Source organism: Piliocolobus tephrosceles, chromosome 11 (assembly GCF_002776525.5).
Source record: "Piliocolobus tephrosceles isolate RC106 chromosome 11, ASM277652v3, whole genome shotgun sequence".
Lineage (NCBI taxonomy): Eukaryota > Metazoa > Chordata > Mammalia > Primates > Cercopithecidae > Piliocolobus > Piliocolobus tephrosceles.
Window position 1 is genome coordinate 89,263,224 of NC_045444.1, and position 16,050 is coordinate 89,279,273.

General features: G+C 42.0%; 1 protein-coding gene and 1 pseudogene across 1 annotated transcript in view; both read right to left on the reverse strand.

Annotated features, from left to right (window-relative positions):
* The window catches only part of ICA1L (islet cell autoantigen 1 like), a 95,450-nt gene that overhangs the window by 62,533 nt on the left and 16,867 nt on the right, over window positions 1-16,050 (reverse strand). The gene's annotated exons all lie outside the window — the stretch shown is intronic.
* On the reverse strand, window positions 3,574-5,130 carry LOC111547395 (annotated as a pseudogene).

Below are 16,050 nucleotides of genomic sequence, written 5' to 3' on the forward strand. Positions count from 1 at the left end.
TACTGAATTTATTACTTGTAATAGTTTTTTGGTGGAGTCTTTAAAGTTTTCTAAATATAAAATCATGTTATCTGCGAACAGACGATTTAACTTCTTCATTGACAATCTGAAAGCCTTTTCTTTCTCTTGCCTAATTATTCTGGCTAGGACTTCCAATACTCTGTTGAATGGAAATGCTGAAAGTGGGCATACTTGTCTTGTTCCTGATTTCAGAAAAAACTTTCAACTTTTCACTGAGCATTATGTTAGCTATGGGCTTGTCATATAAGGCCTTTATTATGTTGAGAGACATTCTTTCTCTACCTAATTTGTTGAGTGTTTCTATCATGAAAGGATGCTGAATTTTGTTAAATGCCTTTTTTGTATCTATTGAGATAATTATAAAGTTTTTGTCCTTTATTCTGTTAATCTGGTGTATCACTGCTGATTTGCATATGGTGAATATGCAAATTCACAGGGATAAATCCCACTTGATCATGGTGAATGACCCTTCTAATGTGCTGTTGAATTTGGTTTGCTAGTATTTTCTTGAGGATTTCTGCATCTATGTTTATCAAGGATATTGGCCTATAATTTGCTTTTCTTGTACTGTTTTTGTCTGCCTTTGGTATCAGGCCTTTGTAAAATTAGTTCGGAAGATCTCCTTCCTTTTCAATTTTTTGGAAGAGTTTCAGAAGGATTGGTTTTAATTGTCTAAATGTTTGGTAGTATTCAGCAGTGGCATCATCAAGTTTGGGCTTTTCTTTAATGGGAGACTTCTTATTACTGATTCAATCTCCTTACTCATTATTGGTCATTTCAAATTATCAATTTCTTCATGATTTAGTCTTTTTAAGTTGGTATGTGTCTAGGAATTTACCCATGTCTTTTAGGTTATACAATTTGTTGAGTTTTTTTTTTTTTTTTTTTTTTTTTTTTGAGATGGAGTCTCATTTGGATGCCCAGGCTGGAGTGCAGTGGCACGATCTTGGCTTACTGCAATTTCCACCTCCCAGGTTCAAGTAATTCTCCTGCCTCAGTCTCCCAAGTTGCTGGGATTAAAGGTGTGTGCCACCAAGCCCAGGCAATTTTTGTATTTTTTATTAGAGATGGGGTTTCACCATGTTGGTCAGGCTGGTCTCGAACTCCTGACCTCAAGTGATACACCCACCTCGGCCTCCCAAAGTGCTGGGATTACAGGCATGAGCCACTGTGCCCAGCCTGGTGTATCATTTTTTTATAGTAGTCTATGGTCCTTTGTATTTCTGTGGTATCAGCTGTAATGTGTCCTCTTTCTGATTTTAAGCATTTTCTCTTTTTTATTAATCTAACTAAAGTTTTATCAATTTTGTTTCTCTTTTGAAAACCAGCTCTTCTCTTAATCTTTTCTGTTTTTCTAGTCTCTATTTTATTTATTTCTGCTCTGATATTTATGATTTTCTTTCTCCTAACTTTGAGCTTAGTTTGTTCTTCTTTTTCTAGTTCCTTAAGAGGTAACATTAGGTTGTTTATTTAAGGCTTTTCTTCTTTTTTGATACAGGCATTCATTGCTATAAACTTCTCTTTTCAAACTTCTTTTGCAACATCTCAAGTTTTGGGATACTGTATTTCCATTTTTGTTTGTTTCAAGATTTTAGTTTTATTTATTTGTCTTGAGATGGAGTTTCACTCTTATTGCCCAGGCTCTGGAGTGCAATGGTATGATCTGGACTCACTGCAACCTCTGCCTCCTGGGTTCAAGAGATTCTCCTGTCTTAGTCTCCCAAGTAGCTGGATTACAGGCGCCCACCACCATGCCTGGCTAATTTTTTGTATTTTTAGTAAGATGGGGTTTCACTGTGTTGGCCAGGTTGGTCTTGGTCTCCTGACCACAGGTGACCCACCCACCTCAGCCTCCCAAACTGCTGGGATTACAGGTGTAGCCACTGTTCCCAGCAGTTTTAAGACTTTTTAAATTTCCCTTTAAATTTCTTTTTTGACCCATTTGTTTAAAATTAATTTCCACATATTTGTAAATTTTCAAATGTTCTTATTATTTCGAGTTTCATACCATTGCAATTGAAAAAGCTACCTGATATTATTTCAATCTTATTAATAAATTTTTTAAGACTTATTTTGTGGCCTAAGATATGATCTATTCTGGAGAATGTTCCACGTGTTCCTGAGAAGAATGTGTATTCTGTTAATATTGGATGGAATGTTCTGCATATATCTGTTATGTCTATTTGGTCTAAAATGTAGTTGAAGTCTGGATGTCTATTGTTGACAGTGGGGTATTAAAATCTCCTATTATTGCATTGCTATCTCTCTCTTCAGACCTATTAATATTTGCTTTATGTATTTAAGAACTCTGATGTTGCATGCACACATATTTGCATTATTATATCTTCTTGATGAACTGATACCTTTTCATTATATAATAATAACCTCATTCTATAGTTTTTTGACAAAGTGTGTGACAATTTTTGTGTTGCTATAAAGAAATACCTGAAGCTAGGTAATTTATAAATAAAAGGAGTTTAATTTGCTCATGGTTCTGCAGGCTGTAAAGGAAGTATGGTGCTAGCATCTGTTTATGATGAGGCCTCAGAGAGCTTTTACTTATGGTGGAAGGGGATTGGGATCCAGTGCATCACATGGTGAGAAAAGGAGTAAGAGAAGAAGGGGGAGGCACAATACTCCCTTAAACAACCAGATCCCATGAGGACTCACTTATCACCATGGGGACAGTACCAAGCTATCCATGAGGGCTCTGCCTCCAAGATCCAAACACCTCCCACCAGGCCCACCTCCAACACTGGAAGTCATATTTCAACATCAGAGTGGGAGGGGACAAAATACACAAACCATATTGGTGTACTGGACCTGATATAATTATATCTAACCCCACTCTCTTTTGGTTCCATTTGAATGAAGTATCTTTTTCCATCCTTTCAGTTAATCTAAATGTGTCCTTAAAGGTGAAGTGAGTCTCTTCTAGGCAGCATACAGTTCAGTCTTTGTGTGTGTGTGTGTGTGTGTGTGTGTGTGTGTTTAACCTATTCAGCCACTCTGTCTTTTGGTTGAAGAATTTAATCTGTTTACATTCAAGGTAATTATTGATAGGTAAGGACTTAGTACTACCATTTTGTTCACTGTTTTCTGGTTGTTTTATAGCTCTTTTGTTCTTTTTTCCTTTCATGCCTTCTTCTTTTATGATTAGACGATTTTTCTCTAGTGGTATGCTTTAATTCCTTACTTTGTATCTTTTGTTTATCCACTGTAGGTTTTTGCTTTGTGTTTACCATGAGGCTTACATAAAACAGCTTATAGTTATAACAGGCTATGTTAAGCTGATTACAACTTAACTTTGATTACATACACTTTACCACTTTACCCTGCCCGACATTTTATGGTTTTTATGTCATAATTTACATCTTTCTATATTGTATATTCCTTAATAAATTATTGTAGCTATTAATATTATTATTATTTTTTTCAGAGCTAGCTGAGGTTTTATTTTGGACAAAAAAAAAAAAAAAGCAATTGTAGCTGGAGGCATGGGCAAGGGGGGTCGCCAGGCAGTAAACTCCTCTGCGGTTGGGCTGAGGGCTAGGGCTGAGCCTCAGGTGGGTCTTCTGTTCCCTGTACTCCCCTGCACAGCGGCCTCCCTCCCAGGCTCTGGGGCAGCTGCAGGAGGGGCACTGGAGGGGCTGCTGCAGCTGTTCACCTGGGCAGGACATCAGAGGACACGGACACCAGCTTCCCATCGTGGGTCTCAATCTTCTTCACAACTACAGCCTTGGTGAAGCTGGTGTGGCTGAAGGAGATGGAGCCCATGCCAGAGCCAAAGCTGGAGCCAAGGCCGTAGCTGAGGCTGGGGCTTGTGAGGCCCTCATAGGCTGAGCTCAGACCACCTGCATAGCTACTGGTGGTCTTGGTATGGATACTCATGTTCTGCATCCCAGACTTCAACCGGCTCTCCTCGCCCTCCAGCAGCTTCCTGTAGGTGGTGATCTTGATGTCCAGGGCCAGTCTGATGTTCATCAGTTCCTGGTACTCATGCAGCTGCCATGCCATGGCCCACTGCAGGGCAGCCTCCAGCTTGGAGAGCTTGGCATTGGCATCCTTAACAGCCAGCTCCCCATGCTGCTCGGCATCTGTGATGGCAACCTCCAGGGAAACCCTCTGGCCTTTGAAGCCCTCAATCTCAGCCTGGAGCTGGCTGTGTTCTGGTTCATCTCGGAGATCTCAGTCTTCATATGCCGCAGGTCATCGCATGCATCCCAGCTAGCATCTGCAGCTCCTCATACTTGATCTGGTACATGCTCTCAGCCTCAGCCTGGCTGTGGTTGGTGATCTCCTCATACTGCACCTTGACCTCAGCGATGATGCTGTCCATATCTAGGGAGCGGCTGTTGTCCATGGACAGCACCACAGATGTATCCAAGATCTGAGACTACAGTTCCTGGATCTCCTCTTCATACAGCTGCCGGAAGAAGTTGATCTCTTTAGTCAGCCCTTCCAGGCAAGACTCTAGCTCTGCCTTGTTTATATAAGCTTCATCCACATCCTTCCTGATGAGGATAAATTCATTCTCCATCTCTGTACGCTTGTTGATCTCATCCTCATATTTGTTCTTGAAGTCCTCCACCAGGAGGACTGCATATTGCCAAGCTCTGCCTCCAGCTTCAGCCTCTCCTAGCCCAGTCTCCAGCTGCCGCTTAAGGTTGTTGATGTAGCTCTCGAACATGTTGTCCATGTTGTTCTGAGCCGTCGTCTTCTGCTGCAGGAGGGCTCCACTTGGTCTCCAGCATCTTGTTCTGCTACTCCAGGAATTGTACCTTGTCTATGAAGGAGGCAAACTTGCTGTTGAGGGCCCTGATCTATCTGCTCCTTTTTCTGGGTGCGCACAGCCTGGATTTTGGGTTCCACCTCCAGGTTAAGGGGGCTCAGCAGGCTCTGGTTGACTGTGACGGCAGTGATGCTTCCCATGCTGCTGGCCCCACCACGACTTCTGCCCAGGACACCCAGAAAGCTGCTGCTGCCCACTCGGGAGAAGTTCAAGGAGCTGATGTGTGCATCAGGCCCACACGTGTAGGAGTAGCTGCTGAAGGCTTGGGGGCCAGAGGTGGACACCTTGTAGGACTTCTGGCTCACCCTGATGGACATGGTCAATGCAGGAGTGGAGGCAGGTGGGCTGAACCAGATAGAGATCCCAGAAGGAGCAAAGATGCTGCTTCTTGGTCTTTTTTTTTTTTTTCCAGACGGAGTTTTGTTCTTGTTGCCCAGACTGGAGTGCAATGGCATGATCTTGGCTTACTGCAACCTTCACTTCCCAGGTTCAAGTGATTCTCCTGCCTTAGTCTCCTGAGTGGCTGGGATTACAGGCACCTGCTACCATGCACAGCTAATTTTGGTATTTTTTTTTAGTAGAGATGGGGTTTCACCATGTTGGCCAGGCTGGTCTCGAACTCCTGACCTCAGGTGATCTGCCTTCCTCGGCCTCCCAAAGTGCTGGGATTTCATGCATTGGCCACCGCACCAGGCCTATTGTAGCCATTATTTTTAATAGTTTTGTTTTTTAACATTCATATTAAAGACCCACCATTATACTATTATTCTAAATTTGTGTAGTTGTACCAATGAGTTTTATGCTTTTAGATGTTTTTGTGTTACTCATTAGCATCCTTTCCTCTCAGCTTGAAGAACTCCCTTTATCATTTCTTATAAGACACATCTGGTGGTGATGAACTACCTCAGTTTTTGTTTGAGAAAGTTTTTATCTCCATTTCTGAAGGTCAACTTTGCCAAGTAAAGTACTGTTGGTTGACAGTTGCCTTTTTTCCTTCAGCACACTGAATTTATCATCCCTCTTTCTACTGGCCTGTAGGTTTCTCCTGAGAATCCACTTCTAGCCTTATTGGAACTCCATTATATGTGATTTGCTTTTCTCTTGCTGCTTTCAGGATGCTCTCTTCATCTTTGATTTCTGACAGTTTGATTATATCTTAGTATAATCTGTATAATCTTGTTTAGGTTGAATCTGATTGCAGACCTTTGACCTTCTCATACCTGAATATTTATACCTTTCCTCAGATTTGGAAATTTTTCTGCTGTTATTTATTTAAGTAAACTTTCTGGCCCTTTGTCCCTCTCTTTTCCTGCTTAAACTCCTATAACTAGGATATTTGCTCTTTTGAGAAAATCTTGTAAGCTTTAAATCTTCTAAGCTTCATGTTTTCTTCTCTGACTGTATGTTTTGAAATAATCTGTCTTTGAGTTCATGTATTAATTCTTCTGCTTCATTAAGTCTGCTGTTAATGCTCTCTACTGCATTTTTAGTTCATTAATTGTATTTGTCAGCTCCAGAATTTGATTTTTTTAAAAAAAACAATTTTAATCTGTTACATTTCTTATTTTGGTCATCTGTTGTTTTGCTGATTTCAGTGAAATGTTTCTCTGTATTTTTTAATTTTTATTTATTTATTTTTATTTTTATTTTTATTTTTTGAGACAGAGTCTCGCTCTGTCACCCGGGCTGGAGTGCAGTGGCCCGATCTCAGCTCACTGCAAGCTCCGCCTCCCAGGTTCACGCCATTCTCCTGGCTCAGCCTCCCGAGTAGCTGGGATTACAGGCGCCCACCACCTCGCCTGGCTAATTTTTTTTTTTTTTTTGTATTTTTAGTAGAGACGGGGTTTCACCGTATTAGCCAGGATGGTCTCGATCTCCTGACCTCGTGATCCACCCGTCTCGGCCTTCCAAAGCGCTGGAATTACAGGCTTGAGCCACCGCGCCCAGCCTCTGTATTTTTTTTAAAAGCAATTGTTTTGAATTCTTTAAGAGGCAGTTTATATATGTCCATTTCTTTGGGGTCAGCTACTGGGAGGTTATGTTTTTTAGTTGGTATTATGTCTCCCATTTTTCTTGTTGCTTTACATTAATGTCTGTGCACTTACTGGAACAGTCACCTTTTGTAGACTTTATGGGCTAGTTTCATTGTGGACTGACTTTCCTCCCTGGGGTGGGGTGCAGTGGTTCTGGCACCAGTCAGGGTGCCAACTGTGTGGTCTCTGTGCAGCTCTGTCTGCTGAGGTTGGTATAGATAAAAATCACAGGGATCCATAGCAGTCAATGTTGTGAGTTTCTGCAGTGGCAGCAAGAGTTGTTGGGTCTTTGGTGGCAATGACTGCTAAGATCGCCACAATCTATTTTTTTTTCCCACCAGAGAAGCTATGCCTGAAGGGATCCCTCTTGGCACTGGTGCCTGATGAGTAGCACCCATGGAATAATCACAGAACTCAGGCCTGATGCACAACTGTGTGGAGGTACTGCAGTTCTGAGTTCCCAGGTAGTAATGGCATTGGTGTCTGGGATGCAGGGATCATTGCTGCTGTGTAACAGAATGCGAGATGCAGATGCTTGTTAAACAGCTAAGAGAACTGAGAATAAGAGCACTAGTGAGTGCAGCATTAGAGTAGCTCTAGGATTGGGGTAAAGTCAAGATCTTTACCGCAGCAGAGCTGGTACCCAGAGTGCAGCCACACACAGCAAGAGCTTGGCTCTTGGGCCCAGGGTGCAAACTTTTTACCTGTGTACTTTTGACAAATGGATATCTTATATAGAACATTTCCAACTTCCCAGAAAGTTTCCTTGTATCACTGTCTTGCCAATCCCTACCCTATCAGAAGCAATGAATTTTTTTCCTTAGCTTTTCCCAGTTTATTCTTTTTGATTGTTGAATAGAATTCTGTTGTATCAATGTACCAGTGTTTCCAGTTTGGGACTACTGTAAATAAGGCTGTTATGAACATGCCTATACAAGTATTTTTGCAGACAAATATTTTCATTTCTCTTGGATAAAAATCTAGAATTGGGTTTGTTGTGTCAAAGGACTATTGTACCAGCCTCGGCAACAAAGTGAGACCCCATCTCTACCAAAATTAAAAAATTAGCCATACATTGTGACATATGCCTGTAGTCCCAGCTACTGGGGACGCTGAAGTGGGAGGATCACTTGAGCCCAGGAGTTTGAGGCTGCAGTGAGCTATGAATGTGCCACTGCACTACAGCCTGAGGGACACAGTGAGACCCCATCTCAAAAAATACATAAAAAATCAAAATTTAAATTTAAAAAATTTAAAAAAAAAATAAGGAGTAGTAGCTGGAAGCCAACACATAATTTTTGCTACTGACAATGGTCTAGTTTCTGGACATAGCTTACTGTGACAGCCAAATAATCTTCATAACTGAGCACTAAAATTAAATTCAACAAGCCAGTCAGAGGCAACTGAATCACCAGAGGCTTCCCTATATGAGAGAAGGAAGGAAGGAATTAAGATAAACTTGCTCAATTTTTGCTTCCCAAATTTACCAGACAAGCCACTCCTTCTCTAGGAGGAAATGAGAGGGTAGAAAGAGATTAGGAGTTAAACTAATTGAGCTCCTTTAAAATAGTAGGAAACATCAACAGTGAGAAAGATATATTCCCTCTGTATTAATTTCCTATTGCTGCTATAAAAAATGATCACAAACTTAGTAACTTATAACAAAATTAATTTACTGTCTTCCCATTCTGGAGGCCAGAGTCATAAAATAAAGTTGTCAAAGGGCTGCATTTCTTCTGGAGGCTACAGAGGAGAATCCATTTCATTGTCTTTTCTAGCTTTTAGAAGCCACTTACATTTCCTGGCATAGGGTCCCCCTTCCTCCATCTTTAAGGCCAGCAGCATAGCATCTTCTAATCTTTCTCTTATTCTGTGTGTCATCACGTGGTGTCTTATTTTCTTCTGACCTTTCTGCCTTCCCCTTAAAAAGACCTATGTGATTATATTGGACATACCTAAATAATCCAGGATAATATCCCCATCTCAATATCCTTAACTTAATTACATATTCAAAGTCTCTTTGAACAGTCTCTTGCCACAAAAAGTAACATATTCATAGGTTTCAGGAATTAGGACATGGACATCTTTGGAAGGCCATTATTCTACTACAGCTTCTATCAGTTTTCACTCTTATTTAGCAAAAGGATAGGCTCAAGTAATTTCTTCATACAAGATACTTGAGGCCTGGCTCACACCTGCAATCCCAGCACTTTGGGAGGCCGAGGCAGGTGAATCACTTGAGGTCAGGAGTTTAAGACCAGCCTGGCAAACATAGTGAAACCCTGTTTCTACTAAAAGAATACAAATAAGCTGGGCATCGTGGTGGGCGCCTGTAATCCCAGCTACTCGGGAGGCTGAGGCAGAAGAATCACTTGAACCTGGGAGGCAGAGGTTGCAGTAAGCCGAGATCGCGCCATTACACTCCAGCCTGGGCGATAGAGCAAGACTCTGTCTTAAAAAAAAAGGAATACTTTATTCCTTTTTACACTATACAATATATAAATTGTTAGCTGTCTCCTAGATTTGGAATTCAAATCTTAAAGTAAAATAAAACAAATCAATAATCTCTTTAGAGGTAGATTTGTATTCACTTAAAACGTCTCATTACTATAACATCACTGAAAAGCAAGTGGAACTGGTATTAATGTGCACACTGAAGCACTGAAATCCTCTTGAGAAAAATAATCTGTGAAGACTTTTGACTTAATATAACATTAGTGTTTGATGCAATTAAGAAAATATATTAGTCAAGCCTGCTGTTTAACATAGTACTCCTGCTTACTCTGGCTCCTAAGCCATGAGTTTTCTCACAAACACAATCAACATTCCTCAGGGTGACAGCTGATAAATAATTCAACTTTGGAAGGTGGGGAACTGGTAGGAAATGCTCAAAAATGTCGGCAATGGTTTTCTCTGCAGTGGGATCATGGATGACAGTTTATTGTAGTTTCTGACAGTTTTCTGCAGCAAATTTGCTACAATTAACATGTATAACTATTATTTGAATAACTATTATTATTGTACAAATGTTTTCTTATCAAGACCAGTTATACTTTTACCTTTTTGGTTTTTCTATTTTTTTTTTAAGACAAGGTTTTGCTCTGTTGCCCAGGCTGGAGGGCAGAAGTGCCATCATGCTCCAACCTCCCAAGCTCAGGTGATCCACAAGTGCATGCCATCACACTCGGCTAATTTCTTTTTCCTTTTTTTGTAGAGACCCTAAGACTGTGCCCCCACTCCCACTAGACCAGAGACTGGTTGCAAGTCAGGGTATCCAGAACTTCTGACCCACCAGCTTAAAGTGGGGGTTCCCAAGATTCCTTTTTGGGCTCGAATAGAGGTAGAGTGGCTCCCATAACTTAGGGAAACATGTCAGAGTCTCAAGGCAGCTGAAAGGAAGGCAGGAGAAGGTCAGAGGCCTGTCCCTGAAGCCTAACACACCCAACACTATAACAAGACTGTAGTAAGAGCTATGGAAGTTAGGAGCCAGCAAATGTTGATGAAAAATAATACCACACTATCCAACACTTGCAAGCCCTTATCCAAAAGTGAGTCATTCATTCATTGCTAAATATATATTAAGTGCTTATAGTTTTATGTAGCAATCTTACCTGAAATATGACTAATAATCAGTAAGTGCATATAAAAACATCTGAGAAGTTAAAATAGTTATTACAAGACTATATATTAAATCACATGAACTTTGTAAGGGAGCTGGTCTCCCCCTCTCCTGCTAACAATCGAACACCTAATAAATAACAGAAATAAGGATTAAAATTCTGGTGTGCTGGGTACCATGAGTGAAATTTCCTTTGAACTGTATGTTGAAGAAAAACAGATTTTAACAGCAGGAGGCAAGGAAATACTATTCCAAATACAGGCTGAAGAAGAGAAAGGCAGACTGATGGTACAGATTGTAGAGATCTGTTTAACAGAGAGACTAAACACAGAGTTCAGAACAATCTCTCCATATTCCAGACATAATCTAATAAAAGCCTGGATGAAGGGCATTAGTGTAAGAATGGATATGAAGGCAGATATCTATAGAACTTGGTAAATAATAATTAAGCAGTTTTGCCCCAGAAAAATAAGGGCAATTAGAAGAAGCAGTTCTCTAAGTGGGAAGGTTAGACATTTCATCTGTGACATCTTGAATCTGAAATGATCAGGGACATCAGAGTTTTCCAAAATTTCTAACAGGTAATTAAAACTGTAGTAATAAAAAATTGTTTCAAGCTTGGGTCTCTAGTCAGACTGTCTAGGATGAAGCTAAGAACTTTTTTTTATTAGCTGTGGGACCTTGTGCAAGTGACATTAATCTCTCTTTTAGTTTACTCATCAGTAAAATAGGAATAATGAAGTAAATGGATTGTTATAAGAATTAAATGGGCTGGGCGCTGTGGCTCATGCCTGTAATCCCAGCACTTTGGGAGGCCGAGGTGGGTGGATCACCTGAGGTCTGGAGTTTGAGACCAGCCTGACCAACATGGAGAAACCCCGTCTCTACTAAAAATACAAAATTAGCTGGGCGTGGTGGCGCATGCCTGTAACCCCATCTACTCCGGAGGTTGAGGCAGGAGAATGGCTTGAACCCGGGAGGTGGAGGTTGCTGTGAGCTGAGATTGCGCCACTGCACTCCAGCCTGGGCAACAAGAGCGAAACTCCATCTCAAAGAATTAAATGAGAAATATATGTAAAGTGCTTGGAATAGAAATTGCTGGCACTTAAGAATTCATGTTATATTTTTTCATTTTACTTTTTATCAGAGCTTAGAATGAAATATTACATGGGAATTATCTACTGATATATATATATATAGAAATAGTTAAGCAGTGAGAACAAATGAGACCTTTAAGAAAATAGAAAGGGTGGTAAACAAAAAGATACAGGCACTTGTATGTTCACTGCAGCATTAGTCTCAATAGCAAAAACATGGAATCAACCTAGATGCACTTCAACAGTGGGCTGGATTGGCCGGGTGTGGTGGCTCAAGCCTGTAATCGCAGCACTTTGGGAGGCCGAGGCGGGCGGCTCACGAGGTCAGGAGATTGAGACCATCCTGGCTAACATGGTGAAACCCCGTCTCTACTAAAAATACAAAAAATTAGCCAGGCGTAGTGGTGCGCGCCTGTAGTCCCAGCTACTTGGAGGCTGTGAGGCAGGAGAATGGCGTGAACCTGGGAGGTGGAGCTTGCAGTGAGCCAAGATCGCGCCACTGCACTCCAGCCTAGGTAATACAGCCAGACTCCGTCTCCAAAAAAAAAAAAACAGTGGGCTGGATAAAGAAAATGTGATACATATACACCATGGAATACTATGCAGCCACAAAAAAGAACAAAATCATGTCCTTTGCAGCGATACAAATGCAGCTGGAGGCCATTATCCTAAGCAAATTAATGCAGGAACAGAAAATCAAATGCCACATGTTTTCATTTTTAAGTGGGAACTAAACATTGAGTACACATGGACATAACGATAGGAATAGTAGACACTGGGGACTACTAGAGGGGGGAGAAGAGAGGAGGTGGTGAGATTAGCCACCATGCCCAGCTAATTTTTGTATTTTTAGTAGAGACGGGGTTTCGCCATGTTAGGCAGGCTGGTCTCGAACTCCTGACCTCAGGTGATCCACTTGCCTTGGTCTCCCAAAGTGCTAGGATTATAGGCGTGAGCCACTGCGCCCAGCCAAATAGCATATTTTCAAATTTTTGGTTGACCCCGTGAAATCGCCAACATTAGGCCATTTTTTTACCTACAAAAACAGCAATTGTATCGGACTCCATCCAATAAAAGGAACTGAAACAAGTTTACTAAAGTGCTCTAACTCATTTCAGAAAAAAGTCATCTGTGGGCAAATGATCTCCCTAACTAAGAACATGTCCCAACTCAATTCAGAGATCTGGGCTGATTGGCAAACTATGGCCTGCTGGCAAATAGTCTTTAGCTGCTTTCTTGCTACAAAGGTGGTTAGGTACATCCAGCAAATTGCACAGCCTACAAAGCAAAAATTATTTACTATTTGGCCATTTACAGAAAAAGTCTGCAGACCCCTGATCTCAGTCATGGTTCTAAAACACAGTCTGAAAGTCATAAATCTCTTTAAGTTGTATTATTGTAATAAGACAACGTCTAGTCTTTGTATACATACATATATATTTTGTGTGTGTACAGATATATACAGTCATGCACCGCATAATGACATTTTGGCCAATGATGGACCATATATACAACAGTGGTCCCATACAATTATAATAGAGCAGAGATCTGGCAAAATGGCCGAATAGGAACAGCTACAGTCTGCAGCTCCCAGCAAGACAAATGCAGACGGCGGGTGATTTCTGCATTTCCAACTGAGGTACCCAGTTCATCTCACTGGGACTGGTTAGGCAGTGGTTACAGCCCACAGAGGGCAAGCAGAAGAAGTGTGGGGCGCTGCCTCATCCAGGAAGTGCAAGGAGCTGGGGCCCTCCCTGTCCCAGCCAAGGGAAGCCATGAGGGACCGTGCTATCTAGCCCAGACACTACGCTTTTCCCACAGTTTTTGCAATCCACAAACCAGAAGATTCCCTCGTGTGCCTATACCCCCAGGGCCCTGGGTTTCAAGCATAAAACTGGGCGGCTTTTTAGGCAGGCACCAAGCTACCTGCAGGAGTTTTTTTTTTTTTTTTGGTACCCCAGTGGTGCCTGGAACCCCAGCAAGACAAAACTGTTCACTCCCCTGGAAAGGGGGCTGAGGCCAGGGAGCCAAGTGGTCTCACTCAGCGGGTCTCACTCCCATAGAGCCCAGCAAGCTAAGAACTACTGGCTTGAAATTCTCACTGCCAGCACAGCAGTTTGAAGTCGATCTGGGACAATCGAGCTTGGTGGGGCAGGGGCATCTGCCATTACTGAGGCTTGAGTAGGTGGCTTTCCCCTGACAGTGCTAAGGAGGCCGGGCAGTTTGGACTGGGCAGAACTCACCACAGTGCGGCAAAGTGGCTATGGTCAAACTGCTCTAGACTTCTCCTCACCAGGTAGGGCATCTCTCAAAGAAAGGCAGCAGCCCCAGTCAGGGGCTTTTAGATAAAACTCCCATCTCCCTGGGACAGAGCACCTGGGGTAAGGGACAGCTGTGGGCACAGCTTCACAGACTTAAAATGTTCCTGCCTGTCGGCTCTGAAGAGAGCATCTGATCCTGACAAGGAGGATTCTCCCAGCACAGCAGTTGAGCTCTGCTGGGGGACAGACAGCCTCCTCAAGTGGGTCCCAGACCCCCATGCTTCCTGACTGGAAGACACCTCCCAGCAGGGGTCAACAGGCACCCCATACAGGAGAGCTCCAGCTGGCATCAGGCCGGTGCCTCTCTGGGACAAAGCTTTCAGAGGAAGGAGCAGGCAGCAATATTTGCTGTTCTGCAGCCTCTGCTGGTGATACCCAGGCAAACAGGTTATGGAGTAGACCTGCAGCAAACTGTAGCAGATCTGCAGAAGAGAGGCCTGTTAGAAGAAAAAGAAGAAAACCTAACAAACAGAAAACAATAATATCAACATCAACAAAAAGGACCCCCCACACAAAAACCCCATCCAAAGGTCATCAGTCTCAAAGATTAAAGGGAGATAAATCCACCAAGATGAGGAAAAAACAGCACAAAAATGCTGAAAATTCCATAAAACAGAGTGCCTCTTCTCCTCCAAATGATGACAACTCCTCTCCAGCAAGGGCACAAAACTGGATGGAGAATGAGTTTGACGAATTGACAGCAGTAGGCTTCAGAAGGTGGATAGTAACAAACTCCTCTGAGCTAAAGGAGCATGTTCTAACCCAATGCAAGGAAGCTAAGAACCTTGATAAAAGGTTACAGGAACTGCTAACTAGAATAACCAGTTTAGATAAGAACATAAATTACCTGATGGAGCTGAAAAACACAGCATGAGAACTTCATGAAGCATTCACAAATACCAATAGCTGAATCAATCAAGTGGAAGAAAGGATATCAGAAATTGAAGATAAACTTACTGAAATAAGGCATGAAGACAAAATTAGAGAAGAATGAATGAAAAGGAATGAACAAAGCCCCCAAGAAATATGGAACTATGTGAAAAGACCAAACCTATGATTGATTGGTGTACCCGAAAGTGATGGGGAGAATGGAACCAAGTTGGAAAACACACTTCAGGATATTATCCAGGAGAACTTCCCCAACCTAGCAAGACAGGTTGACATTCAAATTCAGGAAATACAGAGAATACCACTTAAGATACTCCTCGAGAAGAGCAACCCCAAGACACATAATCGTCAGATTCTCCAAGGTGAAACGAAGGAAAAAATGTTAAGGGCAGCCAGAGAGAAAGGTCAGGGGATGCAATCCTACTCTCTGATAAAACGGACTTTAAACCAACAAAGATCAAAAAAGACAAAGAAGGGCATTACATAATGATAAAGGGATCAATGCAACAAGAAGAGCTAACTATCCTAAATATATATGCACCCAATACAAGAACAACCAGATTCATAAAACAAGTTCCTAGAGACCTGCAAAGACTTAGACTCCTACACAATAATAGTGGGAGACTTTAACACCCCACTGTCAATATGAGACAGATCAACGAGACAGAAAATTAACAAGGATATTCAGGACTTGAACTCAGCTCTGGACCAAGTGGACCTAATAGACATCTACAGAACTCTCCACCCCAAATCAACAGAATATATATTCTTCTCAGTGCCACATAGCACGTATTCTAAAATCAACCACAAAAATGGAAGTAAAACATTCCTCAGCAAATGCAAAAGAACAGAAATCATAACAAACAGTCTCAGACCATAGTGCAATGAAATTAGAACTCAGGACTAAGAAACTCACTCAAGGCTGGGTGCAGTGGCTCAGGCCTGTAATCCCAGCACTCTGGGAGGCCAAGGCGGGTGGATTACAAGGTCAGGAGTTTGAGACCAGCCTGGCCAATATGGTGAAACCCCGTCTCTACTAAAAATACAAAAATTGGCCAGGCATGGTGGTGGGCGCCTGTAGTTCCAGCTACTTGGGAGGCTAAGGCAGGAGAATTGCTTGAACCCAGGAGGCAGAGGTCTCAAAAAATAAACTCACTCAAAACCGTGCAACTACATGTCTCAAAAAAGAAACTCACTCAAAACCGTGCAACTACATGGAAACTAAACAACCTGCTCCTAAACGACTGCTGGACAAATAACGAAATTAGAGCAGAAATAA